Source organism: Rhipicephalus sanguineus, chromosome 1 (genome assembly GCF_013339695.2).
Source record: "Rhipicephalus sanguineus isolate Rsan-2018 chromosome 1, BIME_Rsan_1.4, whole genome shotgun sequence".
NCBI lineage: Eukaryota > Metazoa > Arthropoda > Arachnida > Ixodida > Ixodidae > Rhipicephalus > Rhipicephalus sanguineus.
The window spans coordinates 48,446,775-48,454,000 of record NC_051176.1 but is presented as its reverse complement, the minus strand read 5'-3'; positions in this window follow the sequence as shown (position 1 = coordinate 48,454,000).

Here is a 7,226-nt window from a genome sequence, read left to right as displayed (position 1 = left end):
TGCGCTTAGCGTATGAGATATGCGCAAGGTTGCGCAAGCATGATGTCCGCGCTTGCGTTGCGCTCGTTACGGCCGTTGAGTGTCTGAGGCGGCACTGCTCCTTCCGCCGCAAACAATATGGAGCTGTTTGTATCGTAGCTCGGCTTGTCTCATAGTTGCTCTCTTGACAAAATTTGGCCTGTCTCGCGCCCTGATGTCTGTTAAGAAATACTGAGTATTGCAGCGTATTGCTTCATCGCTGCATGACGCGGGGCAACACTTAAAGGCAAGACTGTGGAGTCAAGTTTCGTACGCACAGCCTTGCGTAAGCTAAATTAAATTTGTTTAGCGATACGTTTGTGCCTCTGGTCGCCTTCTTCACCTTGTTGTACAGCCAGAATATACCGAAGTCTCTGCAGAAGCTGGCTTCTCCCACGTAGTAATTAAAATACGGATTTACTTGTGTTTCCTTTTCCCTGTTTTTATATAGAAGAGCGGGTTTAGCAAATATGCCAAATGATTTCTTCAACCATGCGGATCAAGTATTATATTGTGCAAATATGGAGCAATAAGAAATGTTCTACGCGCAGAATCGCTCCATCTAAAGTTGTTAGAATAAACACGCATCTCAGTGTGCACGGAGGAAAGGTCAACACTCTATCCGTGCCCTTGGCTTGCGTCGGATTGCACCCAGGAGAGCTAGAGCGAAAGATTAAACACGTATATTTCGAGAATACACCTGCTGAAAGGCGTCCTTAGTCCAGGACGCCTTGAGCTCGGGCCGCGTCCTTGGCACTCCAGACTTGGCTGATCCTCGAAGTTGGTGCTGGCCAAGGCTCTCTCCCAAATCTTGTTGGTGTATTAATTGGGGGTTCTATGGCGATTGTCTGCAGCCTCATGCGATATGGTGAAGAGGCCCGGGTTCTCCGCAGAAGCGCAAACGCGGAGAGAGAGAAGCAAGGAAAGACAGGGAGGTTAACCAGACGCACGTCCGCTTCGCTACCCTGCTCTGGGGGAGAGGGATAAAGGGCGAATAGAGAGACAGATGGACACAAGCACACTTGGGGCTATGAGATGAAAAAACCGTAAGCAGGGATGGGTGCTCGAGCCGACGTTTCGACAAGTGGACTTGCCTTCTCCAAGGCTGGAACTTATGAGCCCATGAGGCTATGATAAGGCTATGAGGTGATTTCTCGTTTCAACAACGGAGCTGTTCATGCTCGGAGAAACCCCGTTAATCGTGAACAAAAATTATCATCATCATGAACCGGCGCACGCGCTCTCTTCGTCTTCTTCCTCATCTTCTGCTTCGCTCCCAGAACACGTGCGCCGACTTGTCCGGTGTGGGATGCAATAACTCTAATGGGCGAGAAAACGAGTGCAGAGAATGAAAGAATCATGTCAGGGGTTTAACGTGCCAAAACCGCGATTTTATTATAAGGGACGCCGTAGTGGAGGGCTCCGCAAAATTCTACCGCCTGGGGTTCCTTAGCGTGCACCTAAATCTAAGTACACAGGCCTCAAACGTTTTCGCCTCCATCGAAAATGCAGAGACCACCGTGGCGGAGAGTAACTTCGGTTGCCGCAAGGTTATAAGTATAAAAGTATATGCGCCTTCATAAAACAACTGTTTATTTTGTCTGCGTTTCGACGGGAGCCCCGTCTTCTTCAGGTTATGTCTTTAAGAAGACGGGGCTCCCGTCGAAACGTAGACAAAATAAACAGTTGTTTTTATGAAGGCGCATATACTTTTATACTTATATATATATATATATATATATATATATATATATATATATATATATATATAATATATATATATATATATATATATATATATAGGGGAGAGAAGCGACACAACTAAGCGGTTGTCTTGATTTTATTTGCCAACGGTTTCGACCGGAGGACCGGTCTTCGTCAGGGCTTATGAGCAAATATATATATATATATATATATATATATATATATATATATATAATATATATATATATATATATATAATATATATATATATATATAATATATATTGTGAGACAACGTTCAGGCCGCAAGACTCTTCTTTATTGCCCTCGAGCCTGAGCCCCACTACTCAGACCCAAGCGGTGATGATGAGTATATACAGGTGAGAAGATGGCAAGTATGAAGAATGCTCACACTAATTTCCCCGTGCGCCGAAGCGGCCAGCCTGGCCGCGACTTAGACTGGGTAGAGACGTCGAACGAAGGGCTTCAGACGGGAAACGTGGACTATCTCTGAACCACGGCAGCGACGGTCGGAAGAAGCCTCAACTGGGGTGACACGATAGTTTACAGGGGATGTTTGTTCATTAATTATGTAGGGTCCAATGAATCGCGACTGGAACTTTTCACACCCGGGAACACGAGTAGGCGTCCAAAGGAGCACTTCGTCGCCAGGACGGAAAGAGACGTCACGATGGGAGCTGTCGTACCGCTGTTTGCGATCGTGTTGACTGGCTTCTGTGCTGAGCCGAGCAAGTTGCCGACATTTTTGAAGCCTCGAAACGAACTGCTCGGTTAGGGTTGTAGAATTGTCACTTGGAGTGCGTAAGAATGAAGCGTCAATGGTGAATGTCGCCGAACGGCCATAAACGAGGTAGAACGGTGAATACCCAGTAGTGCGTTGGACGGCGGTATTGTGAGCAAACGTCACAAATGGCAATATCGTGTCCCAGTTGTCGTGAGCTGGGCTGATATACATGGATATCATATCAATTAGCGTGCGGTGGAATCGCTCTGTGATGCCATTGGTTTGAGGGTGGTATGCTGATGTTGTCTTGTGAACTGTGCCACAAGTTTTAAGCATCTCTTGTATAACTGTGGATAGAAAACTCTTGCCGCGATCGCTTAATAGGACGCGGGGCGCACCATGACGCAAGACGATGGCTTCGAGAAAGAAGGTGGCCACGTCAGAGGCAGAACTAGAGCGCAGAGGAGCGGTCTCTGCGTACCGTGTGAGATGGTCAACCGCTGTCACGATCCAGCGATATCCTGCAGACGTTACAGGAAGAGGTCCGACTAGATCCATTCCAACAATGGCAAAAGGTTCCTCGGGACATGGGATTGGTTGTAGCAAGCCAGCAGGAGCGGAAGTCGGCCGCTTGCGCCGTTGACATAGGGTGCAAGAAGAGACGTACTTGGCAACAGAAGTGGAGAGGCCAGGCCAGAAGAAGCGGCTCCTAAGGCGGCTGTATGTTTTGCAGAATCCCAAGTGGCCAGCAGATGGGTCGTCGTGAAAGGCCTCAAGGACCTGCGCACGAAGCGAACGTGGAAGAACGGGAACCCAACGGTGTCCATCATCATTGTAAACGTATCGGTGCAGCACGTCGTTTTCAAGCTTGAATTGCCTGAGTTGTCGGCGCAACCTGGCATTAGGTGGTGGAGACTTTCCGCAGAGGCGTTGAACAATGCGAAGGCAGTATGGATCTTGCTGTTGACAGGAGGCCAACTGAGCGTAGCGATTGGAAGACAGAGTGCCAGCAGCCGCTAGTGCCGACAACGTAAGCGGATGCGTAGCCTCATCATCATGGGACGAGCAATGAAGAGGCATGCTCAGAGAAGATGGTAATGGGAGGGGGCAACGAGAGAGGGCGTCGGCATCTTGGTGTTTTTTCCCAGATTTATAAAGAACGTCAAATGTGTACTCTTGAAGCCGGAGCACCCAGCGGCCGAGGCGACCGGACAAATTCTTTAGCGATGACAACCAGCATAAAGCGTGGTGGTCTGTAATTACGGTAAAATGGCGTCCGTAAAGATATGGGCGGAATTTTTGTACGGCCCAAATTACAGCCAAGCATTCCTGTTCCGTGATCGAGTAGTTTTGTTCAGCAGTCGTGAGTGCGCGGCTGGCGTAGGCGACAACTCGCTCTCGACCTGCTTCATCACGCTGTAGGAGGACGGCACCGATGCCATGGCCGCTAGCGTCGGTGTGGAGACAAGTAGGGGCATGCTCATCGAAGTGACAGAGGACGGGGTCAGATGTCAGCGCCGCCTTGAGCGTGTCGAAAGCGATGTCGCAATCGTTCGTCCAAGTGAAGGCTGTGCCCGACGTCAGTAGCTTGTGCAGTGGCGACGCGATGGACGCGAAGTCGCGGATAAAGCGGCGAAAATAAGACGCTAGGCCCAGAAAACTGCGTAATTGCTTGTGATTTTCGGGGCGAGGAAAACGTGTCACAGAGTCACTTTGTCAGGATCCGGTCGCACGCCATCTTTACTAACAAGGTGGCCCAACACTATGATGTTCTTTCTGGCGAAATGACATTTTTTAGTATTAAGTTGAAGCAGCGTTAGAAATGCACGTCAGAACTCGTCCAGCCGTCAAGATGCTGACGGAAAGTGGAAGAAAAATGACAATGTCATCAGAAACATAAGCAGGTTTTCCACTTAAGGCCACGAAGAACTTGTCTATCATACGCTCAAAACGTTGCCGGAGGCGTTGCATAAACCGAAGGGCATTACATTAAAACTCATAGAGGCCACGGGCGTTGCAAAGGCCCGTCTTGTCCTTGTGTCCGCTTCGTGCATAGGTATTGCCAGTACCCTGACCGGAGATCGAGACTTGAGAAATATCGCGCCCTGGAGGGAGTCGAGGGCATCATCAATGCGCGGCATCGGATATACGTCTTTGCGCGTGATCTTATAAGTGCCCGATATCGACACAAAATCGTACCGAGCCGTCCTTCTTCCGGGACCAGGACAACAGGACGACCAAGAACTGGACGATGGCCGAATGATGTCGCGTTTCAGCATGTCAGTGACGTTGTCCTCGATGATCTTGCGCTCTGCGGAAGACACGCGTATGTAGGTCGGCGGCGTACGATCGAATTACCCTCGGTTTCGATGCGGGTGCACAGCGACGGAAGTGCGCCCCAGAAACTTGGAGTGGACGTCGAAGGAAGCACTGTGTTTTCGAAGCAGTGCGAAGAGATCTTCCTTCTGCGCCGCAGGGAGATCAGGATTGATGGTGGCAGTTAACGCTGTGGTCGTCGCATGATCATCATTAGCAGCAGGCGGAGAGTGGTGGATCTGCGTGAAGAGGCGTCAGGGCAAGGGGTCAGTGTCAGCAAAGACAGGCCACAACGGTACTTGGGACAGAAGAAATGGCCGAGAGGTAGTGTGTGTGCTGTGACCAACGCTCGGCTGTCATGAAACCTGACCAAGCTAGGCGCAATTACAATGACCACCAGATATCCAGCGATGCATGGAGCGAGAAAACACGTCACCATTAAGGATGGTATCAGACGTCAATGTCACAACATTCTCATTGCCAGGTGAAATGGAGCAATCGGCCGCCGTGACCAAACGCAGTTTTCGAGCATCGTCATCAGATGAAAATTCCGTGTCCGTGCATATGAACTACTCGCTGATGACAACATATTATGGCCGACGCTGAAGAAAGAACGTCCCATCCAAGATAAGTTCGTGGGTACATGACGACAGCACGAGAAAATGAATGTGATGAAGTATGCCATCGATGAAAACTCGCGCTGTGCACACACCAACGGGCTGAACAAGAACTTCATTGGCACACCGAAGGGGAGGTCCAGTATACGGCGTTTTTACTTTTCGCAAGCGTGAACACAGTTCAATACTAATGACGGAAAGCGCTGCACCCGTGTTCTACCAATGCCTGAGTCCATACACCTTCAACACATACCAACAGTACATTGAAGGCCGCTGCGGAGGAGTTTCACATAGCCCGAATGATGCAGCTTTCCCTCCCGAAGCTGCACTATTTAGTTTTCCGGGCGATGGACCGGGGAGAATTAGCTGGTCGAAGGGGAGAAGACGAGCGGCGCATCGGTGACGGAGAGCGGCGACGGGGGAAACGAGAACCACCGGCACCGTCGAGGCTCTGCGGAGATGGTGAGCGACGTTCATAACTTTGGTAGGAGGGAAGATGTTGCGGTACCGCAGCACGAAACTCGTCTTTTCATGAGTCGTAGCCCCGTCTTTCGTCCTGTTGACGGCGTCGGCAAAACCTGGAAATATGGCCGCGGACTCCACAATAATAGCATACTGGCCGAGGAGGGCGCCAGGCGTTGGCAGGCGGAAGCGACGTTCGTGGTGACAGAACATTCACCGAACCGTGCATTGTGGTCGCGTGGGGTTGTGTCTGTTGAGGAGGTGCGAAAGCTGCAACCTGGGCGTAAGTTGGCGTAGGTAGAGGGTCATGCCTGGGAACTTCCGCACACGTCATGGCAACAAGTTCTTCCCTGACGATGTTGCGGAGGCTGCTGCCAGAAGACGTCGTACGGAGCTCAAGTGGGCAAGACAGAGCTTGTGCTTGAAGCTCCTCACGTATGATGGAACGAATCAACGCGCGTAGCTCGCTGTCATTGGTTGCGCTCAGATGATTTGTGTCAGGCTGCAGACGTAGTAGATGGAGTTCATCAAGGCGCTGACACGTGGCGACGACTTCTGAGACTGTAGTGGGGTTCTGCACCGCAAGGGCATTGAATGCCGCAGCCCCAATGCCTTTGAGCAGGTGGCGAACCCTGTCATTCTCCGTCATTGAGTTGTTCACGCGGCGACAAAGGGCGAGGACATCTTCTATGTAAGAAGTGTAGGACTCGCCGGTTTGCTGAACACGCTCGGCTAACTTCTTTTTGGCGATGTCTGAGCGGATTGAAGGGTTCGCGAAAATCTGCCGCAACTGGGTTTAAATGAGGTCCAATCCACGAAGTCCAGCTCGTGGTTAAAAAACCAAGTCTTGGCTACACCCGTCAGGTAGAAGGCGACGCGAGTGAGTTTGGCAGAGTCGTCCCAGTGGTTGAATGCACTCACGCGCTCATACTGCTCCAGCCAGTCTTCAACATCGTCCCCACGAAGGCCAGCGAACACCGGTGGATCCTTCTGGGGTGTGGTGACCAAACAAGAAGGAATTCCCGTTGGGGCAGGCGTCGTAGATGCGCCAGGGTTGGAGCGCTCGTCTTGCGACATTGCTGAGGTCTGTGGTGCAAACGGCGACCTGAACGGAGCTCCAGGGGTGTGTTGTAGCGGAAGTCGTAGGGGCACCAGTAGAGCCAGAGGACTGAGGGACCGGACAGCACAATCCACCACTTGTGAGACAACGTTCAGGCCGCAAGACTCTTCTTTATTGCCCTCGAGCCTGCGTGTGAGCATTCTTCATACTTGCCATCTTCTCACCTGTATATACTCATCATCACCGCTTGGGTCTGAGTAGTGGGGCGCAGGCTCGAGGGCAATAAAGAAGAGTCTTGCGGCCTG